This window comes from Triturus cristatus, chromosome 7 (assembly GCF_964204655.1).
Source record: "Triturus cristatus chromosome 7, aTriCri1.1, whole genome shotgun sequence".
Taxonomy (NCBI): domain Eukaryota; kingdom Metazoa; phylum Chordata; class Amphibia; order Caudata; family Salamandridae; genus Triturus; species Triturus cristatus.
Genome location: NC_140590.1, coordinates 1,790,035,448 through 1,790,049,741, shown reverse-complemented (window position 1 = coordinate 1,790,049,741; position 14,294 = coordinate 1,790,035,448).

The window sequence follows — 14,294 nt, the reverse complement described above, 5'->3', positions numbered from 1 at the left end:
GGCTCGCTTCTCGCGGTGATCAGCAGATCATCGACATATTGAAGCAGTGCAGTATTGACTGGCATGTGGATACTGTCAAGTTCTCGTTTCAGTGCTTGGCTGTAGATGCTGGGGCTTTCTGTAAATCCTTGAGGAGCGCGTGAGAATTTAAAGCTGCGCCCATTTAAACTGAATCCGAACAAGTATTGGCTTTCCGGATCTATTGGGACGCTGAAAAAGGCATTCTTGAGATCAATTACAGTAAAAAATGTTGCTTCGGAATCAATTGCTGTCAACAATGATGATATATCAGGGACCACAGGGAATTGTGGTACAATACACTTGTTTAGTTCACGCAAATCAATAACCAATCGGTACACTGGTGGAGCAGTAGGATCAGTTCGTTTAAGAATCGGAATTATCGGTGAATTACATACATTGGAGTCTGTTTCTACAACTACTCCCTGGGCAATTAGTTCATCAATGATTTTCAACAAAGCCACTACAGCATCATGCGGTAACTTGTATTGTCGCATTCGTGGTAGTACCACTCCTGCTTTCAATGTAACTCGATAGGGTGTAATGTTCATGCAGCCAACATCCGTAGGGCCTTGTGCCCATAGATGTACTGGTAAAATCTGTAGTCGGGGATCCATGTCTCTAGACACATAGTGACCTTTAAAATCACGCAAAAACAACCTTACTCCTTCCGGAGAACAACATATTATGGCTCCTAGTGCTTTCAGAGTTTTAATTCCTAACAGATTTTCTGGGCATGATTTAGTAAGCAATAAATCTGTAGTTCGTGTCAAAGGTCCTATCGTAAGTGGTAGAGGCTGTGATACTTCATTAACAATAGGTTTTCCTGAAAAACCAAGGGAAACATTTTGAGAGCCTGAGAGGGGTGCCCCTGGAACTTCACTACGTTTTATGGTTGTTCGACTTGCCCCTGTATCGAGTAAGAATTTTCTATCTTGACCTAATAATTCACTATGTACATAAGGTCCTTCTTGATCTACCGGAATCTCGATAAGTGGTAAGTCAACTTCCCTCTCTAGGCTGGTTCATGCGTAACGCTGATACTCAGGGTATTCATACTGTGCAGTCTGATACATTTGTTGTGTTGTGGTTTGTGTGGCAGTAGCAGGCAACGGTGGTGCAGCTGGCACAAACTGTATGGGTTGCTGTGAGGCTGGCATAGACTGTTGCTGAACTGGCACGGACTGTCCATGCTGCATAGCTCCTTGTTCATTCTGATCTTGTCTAACTAATCGTGGTCTCTCTTTTGCAATACCTGTAGCTATATTTCGTTTCAGGACTTGACAATCATGTACATAATGGCCTAGTTGTTTACAGTAATTGCAGGTTCCTTTTACAGGAACTGCAGAATCACCAGAATGTGTCACACCCTTTTTGTGACCATCTGCTGGTACTGTCTGAGAAACTAGCATTTTCATTTTTGTATCCTTCATGCGTCTATGCTCGTGTTCTTGTTCATCCCTAATTCTATTGTGATGATACTGTAACATTTGTAGCATTTGCGACGGAGTGTTACTTTGCCAGGTACTCTCGAATTTCAATATTCTATTCTTCACTGGAGGCAATGCATTTTCCACTAATTTTGTCACAAATAAATGTGGATATGAGTCACTACTTGCTTTTATACCACTATTTATACCAAAACATTTTTCAAATCGAGCATAATAATCGCTTGTGTCTTCATCTTGCTTTTGTTTACAGGCTGTGATTGCACCCCAATCTTCCTTTTTTGTAGTTAATAAACGTGGCAGTACCTGTACTAGTAAACCTGGTAATAGTTTAACTTTATCCCCGAGCCCTGAACCTGCAGCTCGGCCTCTTTCTTCCTCTGCCTACATAGGCTATGGTCTCTGACTGTCTTGCAGAGTTCCCTGATTCGGACACTTCATCTTGCTCAAACTCGTCTGTTCCCAATCTTTCTTCATGAATACGCTCTATTTCTTTACGGATTTTTCGGCACATGGCTATTATACAATTTTGCTTATCGTGTCTCCCTTCTGATATATTCTGACTCCATCTTGTAAGAATAAGCATTGCATTCGGGTCTACCCCCGGACGATCTTGATTTCTGATTACACAGTTTATGAGGAAACGTAACAGTTCCCCCTGAATCTCTACTTTCTGGAATTCCATAGCTCTGTTAATACATCCTGGATCTCGTCCTGTTTGAACAAAATGATATATGTTATCCAGATGCGTAGTCATCCCTGGTAACCTTGCTAAATACTCTGCGGCTCGTCTGATACGTAATGATGCCAGGACCATTTCGTCCTCTTTACCGACCACGGGGTCATATCTACAATTTACAAGGAGTTCCTTAAGCGTACGTTCATTTACGAACTTAGGTGTACGTGAATGTGCTGACTCTTGAAAAACAAGTTTATTTATTCTAGGTGGTGTGAAAGTACGGCTAGCACCTCCCGTGGCCCCATCTGGGGCGTCGGGTGTGAAAGGATTCGTTGAACGTGACACAGCAACTATGGGTGTCGATACCTCTGTAGAGTCGACTGCGGAGACAGATGCGGAAACAGATGTGCTTGCCGAAGCTTGTATCGGGACTTGCTGTTGCACGGGGATAGATACCTGATCCTGACGTTGAACCCCTCCGCCAGACGGTCTATGTGGTGTGGCGTTAGCATACTCGGGAGCTGCATCGTCTAGATATGAGGAAAGAAAAACATCTTCTGCGGTTCTGGGATGCCCCTTTGGATGTACCTTAATTGGAAATAATGGGGGTGGCAAGTCTTTTGGCACCTCCGTAACAGCCTTAGGTAGTCCTTCGGCTAGAAGGGGATACATACCATTCATAAGAGCATTTCTTTGTCTATTCACTTGTTCTGATTTCACTCGGATACCTTCCTCAATTAATAGATTTTCTTGAACTTTATTTGAACTTTCTTTACTCCTCTCTTCTTGTCTACGTGCTTTTTCTGTTCGTCTATGAGATTCTTTACGCCATAACTCAACAGCGTCTTTCTGTGACTGTCTGACCTTTCTTTTCCATAACTCTTCCTCCACTTTCATGATGCACTCTGCATCCCAGGTTCCCGCTATGGGCCACCTTTGACTTTCCGGTAATCCTTTGGTATAATCTACCCATAGATCAAGAAACAATATGGCATCTAAGCCATGTTTATGGTACATGAAATGTCCTGGAGTGTCTCTAGGAGGAATAGGAACTGCTTCTTCAAGCACCCCTTTTCTGGTAGTAATCTGTCTTAACTTCGAGAAGAACGGCATATTGACAACTGATCTGATACTTACTCTTGAACTTGCTTAATACGAGAAACACAATAATGAACAGTGAACAATGAACAGTCATTCATACCACAATATGCAAGACATTTTCTGAATACTTTAAACATTAAACATTAAACATTATAACAATGATCGACAATGATGACAGTCTGCTTAACTAATCACCACGCTGAATTCTTGACAATAACTGAATACTTCGGAATACTTGATATACTGCTAAACAGTACATATACACTGCTAAACAGTGCAGACCGGATTTGTGTACCCAAATCCGTCTTGACCGGCACAACCTATGTGCGCGTCAACACGCCTCCCCGGCGATGGTACTCACCGAGTAGCTCCTTGAAACGGAAGGCCTCAGAGAATGGACAGGACTCGATAACTGCGGACATCGGACCCTCTAGACGTCGGGATTTCGGAAAACCTGGTGGGCCTCTGTATACCTCGGATCTTGCTCTCTCAGCTAGGCTCTGGTCGGGATACTTCGCACTTCTCACCGCCTCGTCTGGGTTGATCGCAGCCTCAGTCGCCCCCGCTTGACCGGAGGGAGCTTACAGGAAATCCTGCTGGTACGCGTTTATGGTCCGTCCAGCTGTGGCAGGAGACCGGGCCTGCAACGCACCGCCGGCGCGTGAGATGAGAAAGTGTCCCTGTTCGGGCGCCATTATGTGGTAAATAAAATAAATATTACCGGACTGAATTTCATACGGAATCTTAAAATAAAGTAAATAGCTCAAAATAACAAGAGGCAGAATCCGTGGTATAAGAGGTTTTCTAATGGGCTTTATTCCATTCAAAATGGCCGACTCGAGTCGCGGCCCTCAGGTTCCGTCACCACGAAGGTTCAGGAAGTGAAGTACAATAATTTATTAACAGACATGTATTTTTATAATAAGTACATTACAATGAAACGAATGTAGAAGGCGTAACATTTGATAAGAAAAGTGACAAAACAGTGACATAATCGAAACTAGGCGTAATAAGGAATAAAAGAAACATGATTGGTTAGAATTATCAGACATAGGTGGATCTATAAGATAATACTTGGCATAGATGCGCGCGCGGCAGCATGACGTGTAATTGACGTGCAACTAGGGGGTGAAGGGGACTTGACATTTAGCTCTACATGTGGAGACGAGAAGTCTGGGGGTCAAGTCAACCTAATCCCAAATCATATCTAACATCCTATGTTTAGAGAACTATGTTATCCACAAGGAAGGACTCTCGGACAGAATCTATTCTATACTGACTGTGTGCGTGTACAAGCGTCTAAGTGTCTATATGAGATGCGAGGGGCAGAAAACTTTCCATGGCAACAGGGCTATGAATCACTTGCAGGAGGACGGAAAGGCTGAGTCCTCTGCTTGTGAGCTAAAGGAAATGTTTACCTAAATCACTGGACAGGAATGCATCGGCTGGAGAGCAAAATAGATAATTCGAAGGTGAAATACAGCTTCTTGGCAGACAGGCGAAAACTGGCCGAGGCAGGCACCGTTAGCTGCACAGGGAGTAGGACAAAGTTCGTGGATACAGATGCGAGCTCAAGCTGAAGCTGTCAGAGACAGAGAGCAGGGAAAGGCTTTGAGGACAGAATCGGGCCTACTCGCCTGAACTGTAAAAATGAAGTAACTTAGCCATATAAAGTCGGTGGCCTTTCATACTTAGGAATCGAATATCCAGCCCATTGATGGCGGATCTGACAGAGAACATGTTGACGGTAGACACACATATGTTTGCGTCTTAGAAACTGGAACTGGAGGGAACATACATGTACTTGTAACATGCATATAGAACCGTTGGGGTCCAAGATAGGGGACATAACTGATCAGGAAAATCCACATTTCCACAAGGGGACTCACTCAATCTGCGCAATGAGTATGATTGACACAACAGCACCGTCCATCATGATGATGGCGAAATAGACGGCCTGTTAACTTAAGATGAGAAGGAACAGGTAATGACAATTAATGGCATGCATTGGACACCTGACTCTGAGCGATTGGTCTTTGTGTTTTCGTTGTTTGTTTGTTGTGCACAAAGTGAAGTCAAAGTGTACTAGTAATCGATCTTTCTGTACACACTAAAGACTGACTCAAGTCAATAATATTTCTACTCTTGTTGTGTAATAACAATTTTACTTCAACTGCAGGCCGATCTTCACAGTCAGTCAGTAAAAGTATCGGAGATGATGATGAAGTCAGGAGGACGTTTTCAATTAGTGGCATAAAACTTAAAAGCCTAAAGGTAAACACGTCAACAACAACCACAGCAGACCCAAATGTCTGTGTAGAAGTGGAATAGAGTGCAGCGGTGGGATGACTGCGGTGCATTGATTTACTAACTTAAACTGTAAAATGCTATGTTTGGAATGGATAATGTGCTTTGCCTTTGTCCAACTCTTTAAAAAAGAAAAAAAAGTACTCTAAAGTCTTAACGTAGGATGTGCTACTGCTAAGCACTGTGGGCCTGCTCTCTCCTGTTATTGTTGAAGGTCAATGCTGGAAACAGACTAGAGAAGAGATGATGCATACATGCCACCTCGGAAAGTGTTCTTGTTGCACTACACCATAACTTGTGCATTTGTTTCAACTTTGTTTCTCAATATCCCCTTTGGTTTTCCATCTACAATTACAGGCCGGGCCTTGCCCTATACTTTGGAAAACATTACAATGCACACTTACCTTACCAATAAATCAAAAAAAAAATTCCAGCCGGGCAGTGGCGAGTGGCGAGGCGACACACCCAAGATTGATGGACGAGAGGACCAAGAGGAATGCCGAGATGCAAATCCAGTCCACATTTTTTACCATGATAACACAGTAACAGTATCCACTTTTATCTTCTTTTAAATAATTTGATTAATATTTTGTACACAATCTTTACAACAGTGTGTTCTTGGAGTTGTTATTATCATCATTAGGTTTGCTCTCTGTTTACGATTCTTCCCTACCAATATTTAAAATTTCTATTTGCTATCTGTAAAAGTATTAAGGCCGGAACAACAGAACAAGAACTAGAAGTGTATGTAATCCGGGTCTCTCATCATCATGCATGCATTTCCTTTTTCTCCCTTAACATATGGATATGGTAGTCTTCAATGATTGTCGTTTGTTTGTCCATGCATACTGTTTTTCTTTGTCAAACCTTTCCCAAAAACCCCCGTCCCATCCATTCAACAAACCCTAACCCTCTTCCCCCGGGTTGTGTGACTTATTGTCGAGGTGTGACTAAATTAAATGTACACCAATGCTTAATCACACACTTGCTGGGGCGGATGTGGCGAAAGCAACAGTACTTCAATTTCAAGGTAGAGCGATGATCTTCTTCTGCTTGCCCACCCATGAGTAGGATATTTTAGAGGTTATTTTATTTAACAAAGGAACATATTCCTCAGCATTAATTGCTGGCATTGTTTGGATTTGTTTGTTGTCATTCCTCATATACAGCACTAACTGTTAGGCTGTAGGCCTAGTCAAGTGACTCGACACAACTATAGTTTCTAACTCTGTCTAGTAGGCTATCCCAACCACCATTATGTTTTGTTGTAAAATATTTTAGCATATTATTGTTGCTCTGTAAGTTCTGTACTGTACTTCATTCTACTACTCCTCTAACAGTCTCTCAAAGGCGATTGACTGTCTCCTTTTCTTTTTTTGCAAATGCTGCCGCCCTGCCAGTGTCTACTACTACTACTATACTACCACCACCACCACCCCAATCATGGCATGTTAGAGAAAGGAAACCATCTTCACCATGCAGCCATTGCTGTGCCAAAGTTAAACATAAACATCAAGCACAGGTAAGAGAGAAGTTTGGGGGAGGCAGAATAATGGACATGTTGTCAATGATTTCAATTTCACACACCAGTCCAGATAAAGAATGCATAGACTAGAGGACAGACTGAAAGTACTAGAAGGACAAGTCAATCAGTGAGGTGTGTCGCATCTATCTGTTTGTGTCTTACACAGTCAGCCAATTATTTAAATCAAACACAGGCTATGGGCGGCCCTGCACCAGCAAGGAAACAGTGTGATGTAAAACAGTTACCCCACCTACAAAACATTAACAACATTGCATGTAGCATAGAAAAATATATTTAATTTACCCTAACAAAAATAAACTAAACCCACAAAAGCTGACCCACCCCCCTCCCTAACCCCGACCAATGTCCATAGGAAAGTCCAGGAGAAAAAGTCTGTAAAGCAAAAACCCAAACCCAACGACCAAACAGGTTCCCACCCACCCAAACAAGAATTAAAAAAGGGGCAGAACTTGATGACAGGGACTAAGGTGTGGGGCGGGACTCAAGGAGGACACGCATCTGCTCCTCTAAACGGGCGACGCGGCGTCTGAGGGCACGGCAGTTGCAGCCACAGTGGGGGGGGGCACGAGAGATGGCACTACGATGGCGGGCGCATCCTGTTTTTCTTTTACATTCTGGTTGGCGGTGCCACAAGCAATGCTAAAAATACATGCTGCGCTGCTTTTCCAAGCACAACATGACGGGCCCCGCACGGAGCCTGTCACGTTTTGCTTTGAAAGGCAGGGGGGTACCATAGCATAGGTAGGTCCCCTCCATGGGTGCCCCCAAGCATATTCTGCAATGTCTGCATGCCTTTCCGTGGAGGACGGCAATGCCTCCACGCAAAGGCATTCCAAAATGCAGATTATATGGCTGGCGGTGTGTTCAGAGAGACACCACCGCCATATTGAACCCTTTTCTGCCTGGTCGACATGTGGGGGTCTGACTCTTTTCTACAGGGATGGCGGGAGGTTTGCCCCTGCGGTGTCAGCGCTGAATATCTACGGCCCGGCGGGGGCAATACGCCCGCCATCCTAATGGGGCCCTAAGTCTCAACAGTACAGTATACATATACATACAGTACACCTTTGCAGTGAGTGTACTGTCAAGTTCAACAATAGTGAAGGATTATGAATCTAACTTACCACCGCCCGCCACTGGTGCTGGCACTCCCCCTACCGCTCCGTTGGTATCTGCACCAACTGCCACATGTTGTCCCTCCGTGTCGCCTTCGCTGGCCCCGGCAATGGTGGCCGGCAGTGCGCCTAGAAAACATTACACATTTATTAGGCGTCATATACACCTCCCCCCTATTGATCAGTAGCAAGGTTGAAAAATGAGTTAATACTAACATATATCACTAGTGCAAATCAGGTAGTAGTAGAGTAGACACTAATAGTTATATATGGTCATTCTAGCCTTTGCTTAGTTAGCCCGAGCCATGCAACCATTTTACCTTTGTCTCTTTTATTTTTGCACATGTGACGTTACCTTGCAGCTTTTTGTATAAGGCACCTTTGAGCCCACATGACCTGCCTCACACTGCTACTGTCTAGTCTACGCGCTGCGTACAAGTGGTCAACAAAAACATTAACAAGCCACATTTTTAGGAACTAATGGTGTACTGCTAGTCCATATTGCTTATCCATAAATGCTACACTTTTTGGAATGGCTGAGAAATGCTTGCAAGTTACAATATACTAATGCGCACCATTTCATTTTTCGCATTAGAGACGGAAGATTCCCTTCTACAAACCAGAGCTTTGCAGAGCTTCTGAATGATGCAACAACTACCAGTACTAGGTTCTTCTAAGGTGAGGGGTCCCTTCACTCACATCTTCATTTATAAATTTATATAAACTAAATTCCTAGGGGATGGGGGTGCTGCCTTCCACCACTGTTCAGTTATCATGATTTAATTCCCAACTGTAAGTAAGTGTAACAATGTTTATTGTTTTAATGTTATCGATTTTCCGGTTGGTGCTGCATTTTATAATAGAACAATGTACAGAGCTTCTCAATTCAAAATAAACATTTTGAACTTACATAGACTTGGTGGTATTTGGTGTGGACTAACTTACACGAGTGAGCAAATTAAAGTAAGGGTGTGCATGTGCATTGCTTCCACGACTGAGAGGTTGGGTGTGTTATGTTCTGGGTTGTCTACTTGTTGGGTATCTTGGGGGTAGGGTTCAGAGACCTAATAGTTATGACAAGACAGTACTATAGTCGAGCAGGGAATTGTGGTGGGTGCTGAATTTCTGATTGAGGTGTGTGAAGAAGGTCCAACCTACCATCACCAACATCCTATTTTCTTGTGCAAAGGTCTGTGTATGTGCAAGATCCCTACAACAATAGTAGTATGTCCTATAGGCTATCCTATCAAAATAGTAATAAATCTGGTTGGGCTTTTGTTGCTGTGAATTTTCAAAGCCTCAAGATTAACAAAGACTCAAGATCAATAAGACTAGAAGTAGTACAAGAGGACGACCCAAAGGATTGGATTCAATGGCTAGAGCTACTGGTCAATATGAGTTTTATATTACAACCTTTCACATAAAGAGTGGCACTGGCCAACTGGGCAAGCTTAGCTACTACAGTACAGACAGACTGATAGTAGTAGTAGTACTGAGAGTCAGCATAGCAGAGGCAGGGATAAGATTTTTGAAACCGTACAGATCGAAGGATAATTATTGGTAAAAATATAGCATTTGGAAACTGAAACAATAGTTCGTGAAAAATATGGTGCAGTAAAAGTTATGGAATTAGAAATATTATTAAAAACAAGAAGACTTACTGGGGCCAGCAGAGGAGCCCTCATTGGTGTCCTCCTGGTGGTGCTTTTCGGGCTGTTGTCCCGCCGACTCCCCACTCCCTGTCTGTCTGCCCCTGGGTGTCGATGAACAGGAAAGATATAAGAAAGAGACAATTGATGGATGGTGTCAAACAAATACAATATTTTTCAACAACGGTCAAAAAACACTTATGTAAACAACAATTGCAATAACTAAATTGACCAATCTCATCTGGTCAACAAGTAGTATTGGGGGATTCGCGGATCGACTACTTAAGTTACTATTTATCAACAGTAATCCAGTCTTCCATTCTGATTCCAGAATACTAAGTTACAACTAAGCCTAAGTACGACGTACCACCAAACCTAGCCCACCTATTCCAGGCATGCCAATTGTACATTAAGTATGCATATCCACTTCTTTTATTCCACAGCAATGCATATGGTCAAATGGAGGACACATGACTACATTTTTTGTATACACCAAATTCTGGGTTGATTGATTGATGCTGATGTTCTGCTAGTGCTAAGCCAATTACCACCACTCATTGAACAAACTAGAAAAGATTCCACTAAAGACTGCCGTACTAGCAGCACGTCACATAACTGAGGGGGCATCACGCATACCACTAACAAATTAGAAACTCATACAAAGTACCTAAATCTAAGTATCAATCCGCCCCTATCTATTAGTGACAGGACAAAGTAAGGAGTGGAATAGAGTCACTGTAGCATTACGTAACTTAATTTCTCTAAAATAAACTCGTACAGAATCATGCTTAGCGAGCGCAAACGCAAAGTTGCAAACAAGTAAGATTAGTAGTAGCGCAGAAGAGCACCTGTGTCATAATCACAGAAGACTTTTAAACGTAATTAACCTGGAATGTAAGCAGCAACATTCAAGCTGCTTGGAAGAAAAAAAAGATATTCGCAATATATAACACAGAGCAGAAGAACAGACACAAAGTAGTAATAATTAAATAGTTACTCACCAAGCCCCGGGACCTCCACTCCTAGCAGGTCCAGCAGGTCCTGCTCACGGTCCAGGATGTCGGACCACCAGTGCGTCAGCTGCGCCTGGGTGTGCCGGACCCCAGAGAAGCGCGACACTGCCCGGCGCACCTTCCCCCACCGCTGCCGACGCTCCCGGAGGCCGTACCCGGACTCAGGCCTGACACCTGCTGCCAGGGTTGAGGGGAGGTGGCGCTGCACAAAGAAAATGAGTGCAACCAACTCCACCTCCCCAAATAAGGCCCGTGCCTGCACCCCTTGTGGGCGCCGCCTTCCGCAAGGAAGGCGGTCGCGGCTCTGGCTGCGACGGCGACCAGCCCTACCCTTAGACATGGTTCTGGGGTAAGAAAAGGTAATAAAATTAAAGAAGTAAAGGAAATAAATAATAGCAGGCAATAGAAAGTGAAAAAGTAGCTAAAAATCAAAAAAAGGAGACAAAAACCACAAATATAGAAGCAGGAAAATAGTTAGAGAAATAATAAATAGGAAAGATAAAAAAAAAGTGGGTTTAAATAAAGGATTGAAAAGATGTAGGGAGGATTCAAAATTAGGCCCCAGAACCATGCAATAGAGTGAAAAACAAGATGGCCGCGCCCATTGCGACCACGTGCGCAAGTTCGCGCGATATTTTCTCCCCGAGCAAGCAAAAAGCAATGCGATCAAGTAAAAGCGGTCGCGAACAGGAAATATCTACCGCGAACGGACGCGAACATGCATTGCGCGACCCGGAAAAGGAAGTAAGCATCGCGAGAGGGCGGGACAAGTGAAAACAAGATGGCCGCACCCGTGAGCAACCGCATGGGTAAGTTGGCGACCCGCGATCAAGCAAAAATTACCGCGAACAGGCGGGAAAAAAACTTCTGCGTCTTCGCGATATTTCCGGCATGTTTGTGGAGATTTTTAGCATTTTCGCGATAATTTGCGAAAGTTATTTTCGCAAATTCCGCCCACCCCTAATTTTAAGTGACTTCTCAAATCCTCTTCTATTTCAATTAAGAATTCTGACATTCAGACTGAAACATGCACTTTCAATACCAGCAGCAGACTTCCCTGGTGAGCAGTAGCTTTACTACAGTGATGTACTAAGCAACTAGAGTGCTAACATTCCGAATTTATGGCAATGTGTGACATATCTGAATGCCTTCTTGATGGAATTAAAGTTAAAATCAGAAAGTATTCCCTACTGAGGAAACTGCAGCAAATGAGGAAATTAGGAAACTTCATAACAATTAAGTCTCCTAAGATGGCCACCAGAGACAAAAGATCCCAAATGTAGCACAAATATCACCCAGATGTAGCCCAAGTATAGCCCAATAACAGAATGGCCCAGAGTGTTCTAAAGAACAACTAGAGCGCTAACAGTCTTACTTATGACAAACCTATGGCACAACCGAAGCCATCTTGATTGGAATAAAGTGGTAACACTTAATTTGCAAAGGAACAAAATGAGGGGGTTCATTTTGCCATAGAAATTATGATTAGTGCTTCAGAAAGAAAAATTAGGGCACATTTTGACTTCTCAAATCCTCTTCTATTTCATAAAAAAATTCTGACATGCAGACTGAAACATGCACTTTGAATACCAGCAGCAGACTTCCCTGGTGAGCAGTAGCTTTACTACAGTGATCTAATGAGCGACTAGAGTGCTAACATTCAGAATTTATGGCAAATGTGTGACACATCTGAATGCCTTCTTGAGGGAACCAAAGTAAACAAGCATTGAAAATGCAATAGGTCTCGCCCTCGTTTAAGTTAAAGCAATTCTGTTTGTAATTAGGTGGCTTTTTAGCTTTGCTTGTATTAGTGTTTTTCAAACTTTCATGTACAAAACATGCATATGTATGCATATATGTATATGTATTTGTATGCATGCATTTTTATTTATGTAGATATGCAGATTATATATATGTTTATATATGTATGTATATTACCTACTGGCGGTCGCCAGTAGGTAGTTATAGTTAGGACCCTCTTACCATAGGAAATCCGCAACATTCTATTTTGAATAACTTTGGCGCCGGTCGACGAATCCTCGCAAAATTTTCAAAATAGGTGGGGCGCTGAGCTCCGCTCCTACCCTGAAAGTCTCGGGGGGATTCGTCAAGCGGGGGCTGAGATAAAAGGGGGGTCCCAAAACGCGTTTTTCCCATGCATTTTTCCATAGGATCTTTAGACAGAGCTACAGCCCGAACGGCAGAACAGAATTAAATGAAATTTGGCAGAGAGGTAGTCCTCAGGTCAAGGAAGTGCCTTTTGTAGGTTTGGTGTAAATCTGTTCAGTAGATTCTGAGAAAATAGCCTTTAAATCAATATATATATCTGAGCCAGCTTACGGTGCGCTTACGGTGCGCTTACCGCTTGATTTAGAAATAAATAAAGAATACATTTCTCAACGATGCGCATAATATGTCCCCCATGTGCGCACGGTGCGCGAAGCGCTTCGTGCGTACATGGCCCATCCCGCATAACGTGGGCACGCGGTGCGCACAGCGCACCGCGTGACCACCGTGTGTGCACGGCACTAACTGCGTAAAGTGGGCGCGCGGTGCGCGAAGCGCACCGCGTGCTCACTGTGCGCGCACGGTACGCGAAGCGCACCGTGCGCGCACGGAACAAACTGCGTTAACTGGGCGCGCACGCCACGAATGGCGTAAAGTAACTTAGCATTTAAAAAAACGTACAAATTCACAGAAAAAACCATAGGTTTCACACACGTTATAGTTAGGAATTAGCATTTAAAAAACCTTGCAAATTCACTGAAAAAACCATAGGTTTCACACTAGTTATAGTTAGCTGTACATTTCACTCGTAAAAAACGAATGAAATTCCCCCGTTATAGTTAGTGCAGGCAACTATAACTCACGCGACCGCAATCCTCTGCTGATGACATATGTGTCTTTATGAAAAAAAAATATTTGTAATATATGTATAGGTAAAATTTAATGGAAGAAGACATGGGCAAATAAGTGTCTAAATACAGTATTAGCATCAGCAGAGGATTGCGGTCGCGTGAGTTATAGTTGCCTGCACTAACTATAACGGGGGAATTTCATTGGTTTTTTACGAGTGAAATGTACAGCTAACTATAACTTGTGTGAAACCTATGGTTTTTTCAGTGAATTTGCAAGGTTTTTTAAATGCTAATTCCTAACTATAACGTGTGTGAAACCTATGGTTTTTTCTGTGAATCTATATATATACATACATATATAAATGCATATGCATATATATGCATATATATATTTGTATATGTGTGTGTATAGAGGTAGAGAGAGGTAGGGAGGTAGAGATGGAGAGGTAGAGGTGTAGAGGTAGAGAGGTAGGGGCAGAGAGGTAGAGGTCTAGAGAGGTAGATGTGTACAGAGGTAGTGAGTAATAGAGAGAGAGGTAGAGAGAAGTAGAGAGGTACAG